This window comes from Neodiprion fabricii, chromosome 1, assembly GCF_021155785.1.
Source record: "Neodiprion fabricii isolate iyNeoFabr1 chromosome 1, iyNeoFabr1.1, whole genome shotgun sequence".
Lineage (NCBI taxonomy): Eukaryota > Metazoa > Arthropoda > Insecta > Hymenoptera > Diprionidae > Neodiprion > Neodiprion fabricii.
Window position 1 is genome coordinate 3,318,690 of NC_060239.1, and position 20,112 is coordinate 3,338,801.

Consider the following 20,112-nt stretch of genomic DNA (forward strand, 5'->3'; position numbering starts at 1 on the left):
GTCTCGGAACTTCCGTGGCTGTAACTTTCTTTGTCTTTACCCTGTAGGCGTTTCTTTCTGCGCTCAAATCGATGCTTGAAAAATATCAAATACGCAGGGGTGCGAGTCATTTCTCTTTTCCGTCTGCACCGCATTCGACTGTAGTTATTCTCGACAGTTCGACGCCGTGGGCGCAGTTCTCACAACCTTTGGATTTGAATTCGTGCAATTTCGTCCGTAAAGTACCTCGCGTATTCTCAAAAAGTCGTCGGTTGAAACTGCTTGAAGAATTCCAAATAAATAAAGAAATAAATTGTAGAGTGGAAGCATTCCGCCAAATGATTTCCGGAGTATTGAATTACCGATGGATATGCAACGGTCGTATCAGATTCACGAATCTTGGAAAAGAAAACGAAGTCTGCGATTCTCCAATTCAACTTACTCAATGAACTCACGATTGTCGGTACAGCTACGCGAGTTCGTCTAGAAATTGTTACCCATCGACCGTCTGTCTAGCCTGCGAAGCGAACCAAAGCAAAGTAACCACAGAAGCTTTCAAATCGCAAAGGGCTGTTCCTCAAGACGATTAAAGCACACCGGAGATTAGTAGAAATAGATTGAATGTCTTGTCGGTTACGGATGACTTGAGAACTTCTCGAACACAGACGTTGACATTGAAACTTAGAAACTAAAATTCGCAGAATAAAAAGACTTAAATATGTTGCAGACGATGATACCGTACGTACATTTAACGTGAAATGAAAGACTGAAATTGCACCGCATTCTTTGAGATCCCGTCAGTCTCGAGAATAGAAAAAAACTCCATAGACCAGAAGTTGTCAATACCGCGGGTTTCTAATTTCGCGAGTTGAATTTGCAGTCTCGGGTAACGTTCGTTGAGTCTTTCTCTCTGCGCGCGGTTGGCAAGCATCGTCGGTTCGGCTGTCACCGACTTGGTAGTATAATAAGGCAGGAAAGTCAAAGAGTAGCTCCGTATAGCTTGCAAAGGAGTTTGCCGTCGAGGAGGTGAGGTGGAATGGGGGAGGACAAGGGGATGGGGTGAAGAGGGGGGAAGAGGGCCAGAACTGTTTTCACCGACATCCAGTCAAGCCAGCCACATCGCCGCGGGTCCCGACGAAGTGTGCGCGGGCAAGGGAGTTCTGTGGCCGTCACGTCAGAGTGACGAGAACCCCCGCCATCCCCCGACATCACCGCTACTCGCCCCCGTGAAGCCCCATCCGCGCCTCGCACCCCCTTCGCTTCAGTTCGCTTCACCCCCGCCGACTAGTAGTCGAGGAATTCGAGTTGCCATAAATCTCCCTTGACGGGCGCGATGCCGCGGGGCCAAGGGGCGCTCGTGGTGAGGGTTCGGAACCCGCTACGCGAGGAATTGTAATAGTTTTGCAGGAGGCTTTCGCGAAGCGGTGCGGCTAATACAACCAGGCTTCAAGGCTGGAGCCGGAGCACGCAGTTTTGCACCTAGACGTATCGAAGATCGAAGAGTGTGAGAGCGCCGGGTAAGGAGGAGCGAAAATTTGCACCCCCGTTTTGCGGGGGCAGAAAAGATCCCGCCAAAGCGAGGGGCGAGAGGCGTACGAAATTCCTCAGGCACTCGAACTCGCGACTGTACGCGAAATGCTGCGGTAGGTTAGAAAAATTTGGACTTGGAACGATTTTAAGGGTGAAATTCATTTCGGGGGCTTAAAACGGGAATAGTTTGCCTTCCTTCCTCCTTCCCTTTATCCTCACGTTACGGATTGTATGGATCTCGCGGGGGTTAATGGAGGGGGTATATCCATCAACCACCCAGAAACGGAGACTCACGGGAGCCGCGTCAAAACCCGGCAGAAGCCTGAAAGAAGCGAAAAAGGAACGAGGCGAGGAACCGGAGTGAGTTCTGGGCCCGCAAACATCTTTATCCATTTTATTATCATTTTTTCCCGGCGATATCGATTCTCCGCAGTTATCAAAACATCAACAATAACACCTCAACTCTCCGCTCGTAATATTAATCACTCTCTTCCTCGGTCCGCTGAACTTGAAGGTGTAATCGCATCTCTGCGCAGAAAGGAATTCCGGAATTATTGCACTTCGGAAGAATCCGAAATGAAAACTGCTTCCGTAATAAATTTTTTTTTTTTTTTATCTTCTCTTACGGACGTGGTAACGGAAGAAAAGCAGAATTGCCGTATCAAACCTTGTGAGAAAAGTTCTTCACTTGGAGTAAATTCTCTGAAGAAATGATAAAATTCAGCTTCTAGTTACTCCGGCAACTATTAGGTATCTCAACCTTTATTTCTTTCCCGCGTGACAAAGTGGGTGGTCACTTTTCTAAATTTTCTCAACGAGCCTGAAATTTCGTGAATTTGTTACCACGGCTGCAGCACGACTTCACGCATTTCCTTGCCAACTGAAGACGACACCGTCTGACGAGCGGAAGAACCGGACGGCATGAGTTGGGGGCGTTCTACGTCATCTCCAATGAAAGACGGTCGGGTCTTCTTCCAAACCCGTACCATGCAACGTCAGTTAGCTGTCCTAGAATACCCGGGAAAGCCCCCAATATCTGTACGCTCGCCGTTGGATGTGCCCTTGGGAGTCTCCAGGTTGGCAAGGAGTTGGCGCGTCGCGACGCCGAGCTAACGCGATATGACGTGGTTGACTGTGTTTCCGCACACACTGACCCATGCGACTGCACACTCACGTGATACACATCCACACACGTGATGCCGCGGTCCTGCGAGCCTTCACCCCCGCCGCCGAGCTATTATGTAATAAAGAACGGTGCTTTCCTGCATCGTACTAACGCTCGTATCAAATACCGCTTACCGCACGAACATATCCATATCCAGCTCCTATCCGTTCTCCCAACGATGCATTGAACGCCCAAGCGAACGGGGCATGGTATTATCGGAGTCATTAGCAACTCATAACTCGCTAATTCCCATCCATTATTTACAAGTCAGTGTCAACCGGCAGGGTGGAAAGCTCTTTCCTGAAAGAGGATCCAATACCTTGAGTTTTCGACGTCCAGTCCAAGGCGCCGCAGCATGGTGCACGACTTGTCATCAAGGCGGACCATGTTCACAACGACTCTTGCTGTTCAAATTCAAACACCCGACTGCCCGGCGTTGGAGGAGGAAAATCTCCCCGACACCTATGCTTGAAGACCTCAACTTGGATGCCTGTTGGCCATAGCCAGCTGCCTGATGCCGGTACAGCTGGCAGTTGGTCTGTTCTTCTAACTGCCACATCGACGAACAAGAAGAGGGAAATGGACAAAGCTAGTTCTGGAAGCCACACGAGATGGCGGAACGTTCGTGAGGCAGCCATCATGAATCAAACCACTTGTCACAAGGCGGTGGGTGTCTACACTAAAGAGAGGTGGGTCTTTCTGACTGGAGCTGCTGCACTCAGGGAGGAGTCGACCATTCAAGACCCTTTCGGATTTTCTCCCAAACCGCAACCGACCACCTGCAGTCGATTAACTGACGTCATCGACGTGGAAACTCTTCCGCTGACCATTTTTCCACTTCAGATCTTCAGCATGCACATCAATGTGCAAGCGACAATAGCACGTGCAAAATTATTTCCACGGTTTATCATCCAGGCCCCAAAAATTGGATGAGGCTAGGCTGAAACAGAACGAATAATCCTCGATTTGGTTCCATTATTCAACAAAATGATTTCCTCATTTAGCCGTGAGCTTACACGCTGCTCCGGAAACATTGTAAATTGGTGAAACTGATGGCTGAAACGATGCTGATTTTGCATGGAAATATGGGATTTGATTATGACTGACGCGATGTTGGGGAAATTTACCAAAAATTCTCTGGCCATCTGCCCAGCGAGTGGTGAACCCAGTGTAAATCACCTGGCTATGGTCACATTAACTGTGAGGTATGGTAACACTGCGGATAGCTTACGACCTGAGGAACAGTTGCACAAATCTCTCCGTTGACAAGGCTATTTCAGTTAACAGAGCCAGGTAACTGAACATCGACCCGTGGTATCCAAGCTTGTTCCCAACTATGGATAACTTTCCAATCGGTAACCCAAGTACCGACCATCAGCCAGTCAATGGAACCATCGCCAGAACAGGTTAACGAATTATAAAGTTGGATAAGAGTACAGCCGTCGAGGTAAATTCAAATATGTGTTTTGTTAAGGGATAGGTACTATTTTTTGCACATTCGTGGTGATTGGAATGGTTTCACTTCCATGTACAATTGATCTAATTGTTACTGCTGCAATATCACATATTTTTTTTTTTTTTTTTAATTTTCTTCTCTTACTCGAAATTCTTTGCCACTGATTATTGTTACCAAAATTTTCCAAAGATGTTTTTCATCGCTTTCACTGTAATGACGGCGCGGCTGTAAACTATGTTCTATCCCCGGCGATGTTGTGAGACAAAAATAACTCGACGACGTTCCATACCCACAATGACTTTGCGTTATCTGAACAGCTGACCGTATCGTGCAGCGTGTCGATTCAAATACCAGTTCAAGTTCAAGGTCATTATTCATGTCGTAGGAAGTGGGTCATAAGGCTGCATGTACAAGTCAATAAATTTTACGTTCGACGAACGGTCTATACGCCCAGAAATTTGCATTCCAACACAGCTGGTAAAATTTCAATGATTAACGAAGCTGACTCGAAGAGACTGGGACAATTCACCAGATTCAATTTGACCTCAACAAAACTGAGCACCGCAGAGTCGTTGTGAAGATAACCGTAGAAAAATTTGCATTTCCATTTCTATCTGATATCGTCTAGCATGTGACGTAAGCGATTTGTTTTTTTAAGCCCAGAATAGTCTCCGCACTTCTTGTTTGAGAGTCTCCCGCCGGAAGCGTCGACGATTTCGAAAATTTTTACCCGAAGACCGTTGCTGGCGTGCAGCTTGCACCTCGATTTCACTTGGACTTTTGCGTCTATTGTGGGGCCTGACGTGGGGCTCCGACGGTTGTTTTACGACCGACCCAAAAACCGAGGGAACCAAACCATGGCCTACCAACACGCATAGCAATAGTTTCGAGTGCGTTGGCCCGGCGGCTGGGCTACTGTCGCCAATGATAATTTATGGTAATGCCGTTTCATACCGGCGAGGTTGGAGCGAGAAGCAAGCGAGGCAGTCGCTTGGAAGACGCCGTGGGAGCTGGTCGGATGCGGCTCAACCAGCGGACGAGCTTTTTGTAAAATTCGGTTATTACGTGCCTCAATAACTAACTCTGGCCGGCCTTAGGCCTGCAGTTGAGAACAGTTCGCAATCTCCTCTACCGCCCCTTGACGCCGGATGCAGTACTTGATTCCGGTGAACCGATAAGGTGACGCCCAGCGTCGCTCAGCGTCACATAGCGTCGCCAACACTTATCCGGCACTCCGAACCGGCCGCGCCGAACTCCAACAGCGCGCGCGCAGCGCTCTACGATTTCGCTTCCTCCTGGGATTCATGAGTTCGTTTTCGACTACCCGTCACACCGCAGGCGCCGGTTGCTCCGTTTCAACGAAATCTTCTTCGGGGGACTTTGTTGCATAAATATCAAGAGGCTCTTCAATCCATCTATCGATAGGTGAGTACTGTGCACTAGTTTTATATTTGATCCCTTTTTTTTTTTTATACTCGTATATACATAGTTCGGACCTCCTGCTCTCCCGCCCTGTCCGACCGTATCATAGGGGATGGTTTCAAGTGCACGGGATATCTCGGTAACGGTTTCGATGCAATCTTTCTCAGTACGAAAGCTAGATAATGTGTTGGAAGAAATTGTTGGTTGGCTCTTGACGTGAAGATAAACAAAGCAATCGAGACAGCGAGTCATTGACATTTTGTTTATACGATATTTGTAAAGTTGACATTGAGATTCAACTGTTTCTTCATTTGCGACCTAAATACGAATCGATTTTATATTTATTGGGAAGCTTCGGTTATTTCTACTCAATGCTGCTGCGACTCATGATTTTTTTTGTTTTCTCTTTCATGGCGGGGCGAAACAACGCAATGGCGGGTAAATCGGTGCGCTACGAGGGGTGGCTTTTACCCCCAAAAAATCACGGGTCTCTGGGGCTCCGCTACTAGACACTCGTTGCGGGCATGCGTGTGGAATTTGCGCGCGCATATAGGAACGCATGATGGCCGACGTCTGTCTCAAAATATTCCTAAACGGTTTCCAAAATTTTTTAAAATCGATTTCAACGGATTATCATTATTTTCTCTGAATGATAAATCACTTTCGCCGACTATTGTGAAGTTCTGGATTAACAAATAACGCTTTGGGAAGGTGTCTGTTTCAGCGTAAACATTTTTGTCGCGAGAAAAAATATTCAGGTATAGAATAAGAGGATTAAAAGTAATTGCTGATTAGGTGCCATAATTTTTAAATACATTATCATATGAAAGTCTTGGGCTTGTATCAATGCGTCATAATGTACAGCTGTATACAATTCAAGTAGAAACATCAGCTGCAGAGAATGAGATCAACCGCTATTTTGATTTAGGATTTTGAACGACAGTCATACGGAGATAATCTCTCTTTCAATTTTTCGCGACATATTTTAGTAATGCTAAGAAAATAATTTCCTTAATCGATTTCTTTGTAGAGATATTAGAAATTTGTTTCACTTTACCGTTTCAGTTGTTATATTTTACCTTCATCTATTAGTAATTGATGTATCGAAATGTTCTTATCTAGTAAAATCATCTCAATCGTACTAAATAACATGATCTGCAAAGAGTAAAAGTTAAACAATGTTTGATCAGAGGCCATACATAAACTGCTTTTGGTTCAACTGTGCAATAAAAACGACAAAGTAGCTTCCTGTAAAATCCCGGATTTTATATGAGTATTACAACCGAAAGATTGACTCAATAAAATCCGAATTTTTGAAAATTCGAATATATCGGTGTTCTATCTGTAAACGTGAAAATTTTTGGGGTTTAGATGAAAAACGGAATACTCCAAGCGCGATAAAAAGTTATGACGTTGAAATTTCGAATCTAGATCTTCGATCTGTGTCCATCGAGTGTAAGTGAGTTTGGATGGAAACAAAACATGTGGAAATCATACGTGACAGAAGTGAAACTACTGAAGTTTATATGATTGATTTACCGCAACTTCAACTACTCAAAAAATGGCTCTTTGAATAACTTACATCCAAACAGTGGGGCTGACGGAATGAGAAACTGAGGGAGAAAATGAGATAAAGACGGATAGGGAGGATTAGCAATTTCCGGTGTTTGTTTGAAATAGTAAATTAGTGTTTGTGCTCGGGCCCAAACGAGTGGCGGCACGCAGACCCGCACAAAGGAAAGACCGATGGTAAGGATCGTATACAGGTTTCATAAAATTGCCCTTAAAAACATTGTTCATTTACCCCCGCTAAAGAAGTTTCACTTCAAAAATCAAGCGTCAGCATTTTGCACACGTGCTGATGTCAGACGGGCAAAAAGAAAGGGAGATAGAAGAGAAAGAGAGAGAGAGAGAGAAGGTGCAACGACCTCGCGCAATTGAAACACCGAAACGTGTATACGTTGTACCTATACGCGTAAAGACGTGCGTCTAGAGTCAATAAGCTCGCCTCCCTCGAGGCATCTCGCAGCGCGATATTGCGACTCGGATATTTTTTCGCATCAGGAATAATTTCGCGTGCCATGCCGATGAGTATCTGCCCCGAAGTGTTTACGACGTGCGTATTCTCGCTTCGGCAAAAGTTGGTGTAACGGCCACTATCATCCCGCATCGAGGCACGAGAGACTTGAACTTACGCCGAGGCCCAATCAAGGACGAACCGGCCTGACTGCAGCTTCGGCCGCATTCCATGAGCACCTCTCCTACCTTCGAACCCTTGAATCAGAGGCCAGTTCGATGACGCCCACCGTTTTTATAAATCGGAGCCCCGAAGCTGCGACTGCATCAAGCGCATTGTTGCACTTCCATCCCACGCTTCGAACGCTGCAACGATCGTTTCAGTCTAGAGTCGAGCGATTCTGCGCCTTTCGTACCACTGCAGGGACAGATCTTGGAACCGGCGCAAACTCGGCGGGTGCACGATGCTCACCGACTCCTGCACTTTGCATCTTCAACGATTATTTTTACTCCTCGGCAATATTCGCCTCTCGTTCCGCGCGATAAAGTCCCGAGAAACTATTCCCGCAATCGTTGGTTCATCTCTCTCTCTCTCTCTCTCTCTCTCTCTCTATCCACATGCACTTGACGAGATCGCATTCAGGGTGCAGCTGAGCTTCTGCATTACGGATTCGCCTTGGAATTCACGCCTAGCATCAATCGCGTACTGCTTTACGCGCGTATTTCACATTCAAGAAACGTTCGCTCACGCGGTGTATTACCTTGCAATTCGTTTTTTCGTACATGCAAGTGCGATTAAACGCGATGCGGTTGAATAGATTCAGAGCCATCGGAGGGACGCGAAGGGTCGTCTCGACTTACGGCCCAAGACCGGATGAAGATTTTTGAAGGATTATTAGTTAATGTATATTGACAGCAGCCGTGAGCGGACATCTAAATAAACAAGAAGGCAGAGCGTCATGCAGGATGACGCGACAAATACGCGAATGATCGATGTGTCGAGTCTCGAGACGCCGGCGCTGATTCTTGTGTGTATATCAGCCGCGTGCATCGGCCACCTCGTAGGCTTCGATGTCTTGTTTCTCATACACTCTCATTGCTAGATCTCGGGCCGTTATAAACGAATAGCAAAGCCACCCTCGCACTTGTCCACGTGTCTGCCACGCGACCTTTCTTCTCCACGTGTGGTTGACCCGTTATCTTATATACACGGCACCGTGCGGTGACTGCTGGAAGGATGAAAGTCGGAGGAAAGTGACATTTTTTGTTTCGATATTCAGTCGGCGATTCCTTCGACATTGATCCGGGCATCGCGTTGTAGCCGAGATAAAAAGGGACCCCGATCGGTTAATTTTCTGCGCGTTTTCGACGTGGCACGTTTGATGCGGTAATAAAAATGACCGTTTCTGCCGGCTGCCCGACGGCTCGACGTTCGAGGATAATTTTGTGGCTCATCAAATTAGTTCGCAAACCGAGAAACTTGATACCGCGGCTGTATTACACCGACGCCATATAAATTAACGCGTTTCCGCGCCGAATTACGTCACCCGTCTACGTTTGTTTACGAGCTACGAAACGAGGGCTCATTAGATCCGCGGTACTCCGTCGCCACATGGCCGAATTAGATTCCCACAGACGATGCCAACGCTCTGGTTATCCAAAGTTCACCAAAAATCAGTGGAAAATAGACCCGTAAATGGAAATTCGATACGAAAAGTTTTATTCAATTGTAAGATTAATATTCTAATGGTAATATCAATTGCTAATCTTGAGACACTTCGACAGTGAGAGTCACAGTTTTCTACGCTTTGAACTTTCTTCATATCCATTAATGGCTACGCCACTGTAACTTCTGCGCAGGATAATCTTGGGATCCCATGGGCAGGTAGACGTGCTATTGAAACAGAAACCCCACTGACTTTACGATGGCGACCGTTTGGCCTTGAGACCGCCCAAACCTACGCCGAGTGAACAGCGTATTTCCAAAGCACGAGGAGCTGAAGTTGCATCAGAGACTTGCCGAACGATCTGCGTTATTGTGGGTATAAATTCCAATGGATTTTTTAAGAGAACGAGAAAAAACTCAAAGGGCGTCTCTAACAGCCAGGGAAATACCCGGAACGCAATTTCTCCGTCCAATTTGGCCTCTCTGCCGTTGCCCAAGTTTTATTCCACTCAGCTTTCAAAGGATAGATCTTGCAGTCAGGTATAAGGAAAACGACACCACGGCGTAAAAGGAGTTGCGAAAGTTTGAGCCAAAGTTTTACGATCGTAGTTGGGGGTGGGGATCAATTGGGGAGACAGGGTGCCTGGAGCTGGGGTTTGTATCGCGCGTCTATAGGGTCGAGAGCATCAAGAAGCGAGAGCGATCGATTGAGCAGGGACGCGGAGGAACCGAGCGAAGGTTTGCTGTTTGGCAAGCTTTGGCAGTGTCGTATATCCGAGCTTTCCAACTGTAGTGATCGGATTGTTTTATTCCTCCACCGTTTTCCCGTTCCAAGCCAGAGAGAGCCAATATTGGAAGATGTTTATCCGCACCTCAAATCACGTCTGTATCCAATTTTTCTTTCGAGTCAGGTTTAATTTCCTCCAATTACAGCGAACCCGTAGTCACGAGTCAAGATATCCGGTTCTCGGTTACTCGACCCATCTTGAATTCATTCCTAAGTCGTTCTTCCCGGGATTCCTCGTTCCGATTTCAAAATAAGACCGTGTAATATGCTACGGGACGGATCGATCCAGTTAATGGTAATTAGCGTCTAGACTCTGGCGTGTGGTTGGGTAAAACGACGACAGGAGAAAAAAAGTATCCGCCGTTATTGGAGCAGCGAGCTTTTATTTGCTCCTTGGAAGTCGAAATGCAGCCAGCTTCGATGATCCCGACTACAATATATTCCATTTGCTTGATTTTCTCCTTTCAGAGAATGGCCGGAACGGGTTTATTACGCAGTCGCCCGATTGGTTATCCCCGTGCCCGCCGTTTCGTGAATTTCATTCCTGACTCCATGGAGGAACAAAGTGAAAAGGGAGGAATATAGGATGCCGGCTGGCGGGCAGATGGTTGCCCTGCTTATTGGTTTATTCGCCCGGTACCCTCGCCCTCGTCTCGATCCTAGCCTGTCGCCTGGCCTCCCTCCATCCCAGTGGCCGGAGGCCCTGCTTGAGGGGAAAGCACGTATCCTGTTCACTTCCTGTATCAACTGTGACAATCATCGACAGAGGTATGTGCATACGTGGTTTTATCCATACACGAAAAGGACATCGGCAAAGAAGCGTCGTTCCGAGATCCGACGCATCAAATCACATCGCCTAGATTCACGGCTCCGTTATTACGTCGATTTTCATTCTGGCTTCGTCGTTGCACGAACTTCATTCTGAAAATGTGTGAGATCGATTATCCCAGAGTTTCGAAATAATGGTGGAAAGTTGAAATACCCAACTGAAGCTGGTCGTTTTACTAATTGTTTCAGAAATTCTTAAGACAGTTAACGGGGCATAGATTGGGATTGTTTGGACGATTAATTTGCAGCCTGACTCTTTGTTTCGCGAGAATGGAAAGAAAGCTCCACTTGAAGCAACGTCAATCGAAGTGGGCGATGTATCTCGCGTTGAGTGGAGAATATAACGGTTTTTTAAAAAACCGCATAAATACACTGCGATTTATGCACCCACATCATAACCCTATACTTATAGGTGGGCTGGAGTATAAAAAATCGGGTCACATAATTTGAATATTCTACATTTCCCGACGGAGCAACAAAGCAAAGATGTGAGAGATAGAGAGCGTAAAACGAAATGAAATGAAAAAACAAATGCGAAGAAAATGAAAAGGAAAAAAACCCTCCGCGGAGTAATACACGCAATATTTCATTCGTAGCTCATTTACATTCCGCATACCCCTAGGGATAGAGTGTAGAAGAGTTCCGTTATAGTGTCCTGGAAGGTCGCAAAGTGCAGGAGAGGCAGGGACGGAGGATCTAGGCGATAAAATCACGTAGCGTAAAATGGTAAAAATTTACACAAGAATTGGGCAGAGAATCTAGCGGGCTGGGTGGCTACAGCCGCGACTCAAGCAACAGTTACAATGCATAAAATTATTCTTCATCCACAGAGAGAAGGGCGGCGGGGAGCCGGTATTATGGCGTCGTCGCTGGGCGGTCGGCGTCGGGTCGATAGGACGATGGAGGCGCACCGAAGGCCTGGCGAAACTGCGTTCCTGGCCAACCCCCCGTCGTCTGCACCCTCGAACTTCTCTCCTTTGAGCCGAGCTCATCCCAGGGGATGAAATTATTCGCTCCGAAAATGTAAGTGTGGGCGAGCATCGGGGTGGGGGACGAGTCTCGTCGGAGCGAGGGTCAGGGAACCAGTTAAGCTCTCGACTCGGTTCTAATTCCTTTCGTGACGTGACATGTTTTGACGTCCCGTCGAGAGTTGCAAAATCCTCAACCTTCGTCTTCTTCTCCTTCTTCTTCTTCTTCTTCTTCTTTCTTTTTCGTGTCCGGTATTTAGCTTCGCACCCGAAGTAACTACCCTCCAGGGGTGTGTTATTCGGAGGGATTAGGATCACTTCGAGGTAATTCATCCAATCCGGTGTCATAGAGCTTAATCTCTCCAACCCAACGCTGCTAATCACGGATGTTTTGACAAATAAGGGTAACCGTTTAGTCTGGGTGTCAAGTAGTCACTGATCATTCAAAATAGGCATTTGTCTCGAGGCTAGTAACAACTGATGCAATTTTTTCCCACAGGTCCTGGAAGCGCTGACGAGAGCTGACGAGTCAGTCCACTCAACGAGTCCGCACCAAACACCGTCAGTCAATCCTTTACGGTACGTCGCAAGCTGTCAACTCGATAATTGCTCACAAAAGGGATCGAGGTTTTTTCTACGGAAAAACCGATTTCTCGGATCATCCGGTGAATGAAGACATATTGTGTATAGGTATGTATGTATACCACTACACGTTTATGTATGTACTCCCAGAAGAGCAGTTGATAGACGTGTCCATTCTGGGGAGGACAAACAAACCTCCTCTTTTTATTTCGCCTCTTCTTTTCTTGTTAAAACTGCCCCGTGCAGCCACATTTCACACATATACACAGACGCAGCGATCATCCGGAGACACAGGAACACTTGAACGTGTCCTTTCATTTGATACTCAATGCATTAATCGAACTGAACAGGATGATTATCGCTTAATTACAAATCGCTCTGATCACAACATGATTTCGGAATATATTAACGAACGATCTACAATTCTTTCTGGTTACGTAAATTGGTTCTGAAGTATCGGAACTGAGGTGTAATTAATTGTGGGATGGAATTGAAATCGAATGTATGAGAGTTTGCTCACCTTGTACATCAAATTACCAATAAATCAATTACCACGTTACAGAAAACTTGGACCAAGATGAACTTGACAGAGTGACCGAGTAACCTTTCGGCTCGGAAATATTGCGTACGCACATGTCGGTGCACTGCAGGCATCTGATGCACTTCGGGACAGCGAGATTGCATTTACCGCTACCCGGAGCCGTCCTTGTGCAAACTGCTGTATCATCTTCACCTCGCTCATCCACAGTCGACTTGCTTATACAATGACCTGAAGAGCGGAGAAATATATTGTCTATAGATATTTTTCATTGAACTTGACCACGTATTTGATCATCGAACAGGTACGAACGCTGTTATGATTATGTAGTCCTTCGGTGCTATCGAAATGAGAAGAGAAATACTGGACTCCGTTTTGTTCGCAGTAAAATAACGAAGTACTTAATTTATATGCACTTAATCATTCGCGTTTATAGACGGAAAATCGTTACGATGCTATCAATTGCAAGTAAAAATACTCAATGACAGTATTGTTAGCTTTCAAAGCGAGAATAAGTAAATTTTCTGCAAAGTTTTATACTAAACTATATCTCTCTCGAACGTGTGTTTCAGATTTCGAGTGCATTAAAACGTCAGGATATCGAATTTTAGATATTACAGAAGCCAGGATGATCAGGAATACTTATTTGCGGATTCTAACTGAGTTGAAATTCTTAAGACTGAAATTCCGTACGGTGTACGATATTATTTGTTATTCAAAATGGGTTTGAGCTTATTCATACTCGATGATGCTGACTAATCAACGTTGTCACGACTATCGCGATGTTTATTTAGAAATAAAACAGGTTTTTTATCACTTTGAACAATATGTCTACACGCAGGCTTATCGACTCGCATGAAATATAAGTAATCCATCAGGAGAAAAAAAACAAAACATGTTAATTGTAGTATATAGTGCAATTTAGCATGCTTTATTTCCTAATCAATAAATCGTAGCGAAATTCTATCCGACGAACACGCGGGTACCAAAAACAATAATTACAAAAAAGATAATTTTCTTGCTTTTTTTTTTTTTTTTTTTGAAAGTAATACTTCAATTTGTTACTTGAAAATCAGTATCGAACTCAAACACCAAACAACTTCATCTTATCGTAAATTACATATTACTTTTTCCGCAAAATGATATTGCAGTTTTGTAGTTTTTTCATACTTAAGTAGGCAGCTTTCTCAGTTTATTGTGTATATCACATTGATACAACGGGTTATTTCGATGGAATGAAAAAGGTACAGGAATAAAGGGAGGCGAAAGAATGCTTACATCGACGAACATGTCAGATAACGAATTAGCAATGACTTTCGTGTTTGCAAATATTAGAAAGTGATTCGAGAAGTTATGCTAACCTCATCGTTCGTGCTTATTAGACGTGGACGGATCCTTCTTTGAAAAATGACTAAACGAAAAGAACCAATTTCCGAATGACTCTGCAAACTTGAAAATCAGACTCTGGTCTAGACTGCTGAAGAACTTGACTATTTTCATTTACCGCTGTACAGATCCACCAAGAACAAATCCGTCGCATTGAGATATAATTTTATCATGTCTTTCCAGTACGTACATTCTTCACTCCGTTCATACGATGCAATGAATTTCGTTTCAGGTGATTCGGATGGGTAGTTTCACGGACGTTCAGCGATTCGTTATACTGGGCCAACTGAGAAACATATTACCATAGAAATTAACGATGTTCGGTTACGTAGAAGATGGCGAACCCATTGCAGCGAGCAATTTTGTAATTTAGAAGGCCCAGTTAATGCTCTACATCTACCCTGTAGATCCGAATTTGTTTGATAACAGGCGACAAATTCGGTTCTAGAGAGGTTTGTGTGGTGCATACAATGCTACAGTGGTCTGGATCGAGTTACCTTTGTACAACTACCTGCGATTTATTATCTTACTGCATGACCGCTAAACACTGTAAATCCAACTATATAAGGCAATCGACAATGTACATCAGTTTCTGAAATTTTACATCCGGTGAGTTTTATCGGATACTGCAAATGAGAAGCTTCAGGCAACGGTTGATGCAAAATAAGTGCACATCGGAATATTATACTGATGACGTTGCTCGATTTTCAGGATACTCTGTGTTCCTTTTTCGTGAGATGAGAATCTTAGAATTCGTTGTTTGTCTACTGATTTTTGATAACACTTGCCAAAAGCAAATTCTTCTTGTTCGCTCTAATCTGAGCAGCGCGTTAAAAATGACCACAATTAGTTAACTCGGCGTTGAATGTATAATTTATAAATCATGTGCAAGCTTCTCGTCTAATTTATTAACACTCTCCCCCTTAAAGACATCTTCGAATTCGTCTTTTTATCCGTGATTCCCTAAACGAATCGAAGCGGTTACACGCATCAGCGGGAGCTCGAGGGCCAACTCTTTTTCACTTAACGGCCTTCTTAGTGTGCGTGGGAACATTTTTCCTGGACCACATCGATCAGATACAGATCATCAATAAAAAACAGCGTTCGTTAAACCGGACGTCAAATAGCTCGTATTATGCTTTCGACGCTGCAGCTTATACCTCGCTCAAGAATATAAACTTACGCCAGAGATCAGAAGGATTTTATCTTTCAACTTTGTGAATCAAATATAGATCATTCGACTAAATAATTTATTACGATCGCGTACTGATATTGAATTTATTTTTCTCACATACCGAAATTTAATAACGCGTTGCTGAATAATGATTGTCGGTAAAAAAGAATCCTTTTTTGTGTGACATATTTATCCATCTAATCGTTGGAATAAATTATTCTACTGACAATCGGATAAGACAAAGATCCGATCGTAAACAGCAGAATAAATGCGTAGATTTAATTTATTCAGCATAAATTGACGGCAGTGAATAGGAACTTGAACTTCTGCGAATGCAATTGCGTTAATACTCGTCGTACTCGATGTTACGTGTACTTTAATCATGCGTGACTATTAAAATTACCTATTTTTCGTACACACCTATTCAACAGTCGTTAATAGGTTGCGGATATGATTAGCAGTAAAAACAAACTAAGATCTTTGTTCGACAGCATATTTAATTTTGTACCGATGGAATTTTAATTTCTTTGTTCGTGGCATCTTATCCTACCTTTTGTTCTTCGATGTAATCCAAATTTAGAAGCGCATTGACGGTTATTGCAAATTGACACACGGCAGTGAGGATAGCAACAGTACCGATTTTGAAGTGTCTTGTACCCAACATAATCCTGTACGTGGTAATTATTGGAAAGGCAATATTCGATGCGCGTGATCAGACGACACGTGGAAAATCTTGCGTAATAAAAGCAAGTGCCAACAAAGTGCCAATCAATCATAATACAATCTTGCAAAGGCTGCTTCTGCAGCGCAAAGATCTTGGAGGGCATCTATAAGCGGGTAAAACAAGGCAAAAAAGCCGATATATCCAACCGAGATCGCGAAGAGAACTCAAGGTAATCTTGTAGGATTTCTCGAAGGAATCCCATAACGAGTTAAGTATCATTTAATGAACAAGAGTTACATATGCTTCTGAAAAAGCAAATCACGTTCAAACTGACACTTCGCGAGATTAATCGTAAGACCAACCGTAAAGTCAATTTCACTACGGGTTGCACTGATGCAGAAATCTCATGCTTGGGCTGGATAGATAGAATTTATTACAAAATAGCAATAGGAAAACGTGTGTAAAGATAAAAACTAACTTGAGATTGCAAAGCAGAGAGAGAGAGAGAGAGAGAGAGAGAGAGTCTTGCAACGTATGCAATCAAATAAAATTCAAAAAGCACACGAAACATGTCGCATATTGACAGCTCACGCATGTATCAACGCTGCAGGAGGTTTCGTACAAGATTGTATTTCATTTGTTGGCAATGTGCCAATTAACGAATAACCCATCGAACATAAGCGTGTATTTCTTTGACCAGTAGATCAGGGGCACGGAAACGTACGATTAACTATTACTTACAAATTACCATAGTAATAATACGCCGGGTAATTGATTTACGCAGAGTCTTAGAGTGATTGGAATACTGCCATTAGTTTCGTGGATCTTTTGAGGCCAGCTGCCGCAACTCAAGACCGTGTAAACCAATTTCGATGAAAATCAATCTCTATTTCTAATATTGAATTTTGACTCTCGAGGTGAGTTTCGGTAATTAATTTCTACAAATTTGCATCTAAAATCATTGCAACAATAATAATTATTGAGTAAATAAATTCTACCGAAATATATGTTTAAATAAAAAACATACAAATTGATTCTTTTATTCTGAAACGTTTTGTTACTCGAGTGTAAAGGAAGCGTGGCAGTAATTTTCGAGACATGGTAACCCATAGATGTACTGTGTAAACTGATCGATTCAATAACTCAAGGAAAGCGTGTGAGGAGCTGGAAATAATTTCCTTGCGTCGCGGGTCGAGAGAGGCCCGAATTTCAGGTATAATACCATCGTCGACGGGATGGCGGGGCGAAATTGTTGATTCGTGGCTAAGTTATCGTGGCGTATAATATAAGGTCGGCTGTGAAGGGACACGTGGGTATTTGAGAATGGAGACAAACGGCTGCGCTGGCCGCGTATATATAAAGACGGTCCGGGGTACGTAACAACGCTCGTCGTTCTCCGTGCACGTCAAGATCCTCGCGCGTCTCAAGTCTAAATCCACATCTGAGTGTGTGAGAAAACATAGCAAGATTAATGATTTGCGTGACACGGAGCGAGGGGCGCTTTGCCGTGCCCCGGATCCTCGCCTCTCGGCTGCAACATCGGCGAGCTTTGGAAGCCTGCGGCAGCGAGAGGCCCAAAAATCGGGGGAACGGCACGGGAATTACTTAGATTCGCGTTTTTGCCAGGCGTTTACGCGTTCGCCGATATGCCCGTTATAATTACATGCTAATGCACAACGCGTTTACCGCCTTGAATTTTCCACCCATCCAAATTCGCTCCTACCTACGATCATTAATTCTCCAAATATAATTCGTCTGACAACTGGCTGAGAAAATTTACTAAGGGTGTAAATGAAACACGAGCTCGAGTTCCTACTTAAACACCTTTCACACCGCATTCGGTCTTCTACATCGCGTTATACGAATAATTGATAATCCTCGCAATCTCCACCCTCGACTGGTTGAATATATTTATATATTCGCCCGCTCGATGATTACAAACTTTCGTTCACTCCGTTGCGAAATTTTTGATCTGTAAAAATCTCTTGTCTTCATCGGATGGTAAGTACACTTCAGTCTGATGTCAATTGAAGTAACTATTACCAATGGTTCGATCGTTGTATAATATTTTCATGAAATTCATCCTCGAGATTTATTGTCTTGTGTAATTGTTGGTCAAAAATTATAAGAGCGAATATTCGACTCAAATCGGTTGTAGAGCAAATTTTTATCGCTTTTACTCATAAACTTACAATTTTTAGCGATCTTCCGTGCTTGAACAATATCGATAACTAGAAATTTAGTGAGCCACAAAATTCGATTATTTTAAACCTGAAATTCAATGTTTAGAATGCAGTAGAACCTCGATTATCCGAATCTCGGTCATCCAAACCCTCAATTACCCGAATCATGACTTCACTTATTTGACCGCTCAATTATCCGAACGTCGGTTCAAAAAATACACATTGTTGCTCAGTAAGAAATTTGGAGCAGCTGTTGGTCAATTGACAATAAACGACTACGTAAATCCAATGTAATAAAATAATCGTTCGGTGTATAAAAGAGGTTTAATACGAATTGGATGTTTAATACGGACTGTACGTCGATTTAAAAATTGCACTTCAATTCTCCGAACTAGTCTTGGTCCCCATCAATTCGGATAATCAAGGTCTTGCTGTACTGAATCCTGTCACACATAATGCGTTGAAAAAATACCAAAGCAATTCCTTCATATCCTTCTTATTTTATGTCATATGTTTTTATAGGTATATGATGACATTGTGTTATGGTTATTTCTTTATTCTTTGTCGTCTTTGCGAAATGGTTAATCCCCGTTGAACTTGTAAAATATAAATGAAAAAAAAAAAAAAATACCCCTGCCTTGAAAATCGTCGAAATAACGACAGACGTGAAACGTTTTGTTTTTTTTTTTTTCTTACTTTCCGCATCTGCACGAGTCGTCGCGGGGATCCGAATCGCGTAACGATCATCCGCAGTGCAGCGAGGCGCATGGGGTGCCGAATTTGAATGGGATGGGGTGGCGCGAGGTTAAGCGTCGTCACGTTGGCTGGCCCCTGGGGCAAGACATGCAGAATTTAAGGGAGCAAGCTGCGGGGTCCGGGCGCGTAAACAGCGTGCAACCCTCGCGGGTCGCGTCGTTGTGACTGATGGCACCTTTCGGGAGAACTGCGGTGACGATTACGGGTTTATGCGAGGGCACGTATTACTGTAATTTCGATCTTCTTTGCATTTCCCTCTTTGTAGGAGAGTCCGAACGATGCGAGGTTCGGTCAACCGTTTCTTTTCAGCCGAGCGGTGAGACCTGCATTATTCACGGACATTTTCGAGCCCTTCATTTTTCAAACCCTTAACACCTCTCCGCAGCGTGCGTTCCTTCGTTACGTTTTCCTCTTGTTTTTCGTAAATATTTTCATAGCTATTTTGTTCTGTAGTAGCACTGCCGCTGAATTTAATCGGGATAATTCGTACGATCCTGTCGCTATCTGATGATCGATACAAATTTCTCATCCGAATAATTGTACGATGATTGGGTAATGGCACATAAACATAATAAACAAGGAAACAAACGCTTCGTCAAGTTTGGGGTTCGTTAAATATTTACACCAACTCCGCACCTCGTTTTACGCCAAAGATTCTCCGATAAGCTAGGCTCGAAGGCTGTATCCTAAAACTTTGAAGACCACAAGCGTAATCCATCAAAATACAACCTCGCTACGAGCTTTCCTGTTTTTTTATGAAACTGTACGTAACTTTTTTTTTCTTTCCTATGAACAGGTTTTCGACATCGGCAGCCAATTTCACCCGAGCCATACACCTGCAGAAAATAAATGGATTCCGGACTCTGGGGCAGTGCGGCAATTACATTCGTCACCATCTTCGTGCTCGAAAATAGGAACAAGGTGCGTCCACCGTGTCACGATAATAAGTTCACCCTCATCCAGTGGGTAAGACCTGCTTATTTTTTAACTACCATATTTTCGACTGTTCGTC

The 20,112-nt window shown here is 44.0% G+C and overlaps 1 long non-coding RNA gene across 1 annotated transcript; it reads left to right on the forward strand.

Annotated features, from left to right (window-relative positions):
• The first annotated feature begins 5,133 nt into the window (after positions 1-5,133).
• Positions 5,134-16,992, forward strand: LOC124176159. The gene is made up of 9 exons (XR_006869316.1): positions 5,134-5,555; positions 9,429-9,606; positions 10,490-10,789; positions 11,039-11,195; positions 11,262-11,575; positions 11,680-11,872; positions 12,317-12,507; positions 12,962-13,241; positions 14,556-16,992. It is a non-coding gene; the product is annotated as an uncharacterized LOC124176159 (long non-coding RNA).
• The last annotated feature ends 3,120 nt before the right edge of the window (positions 16,993-20,112 follow it).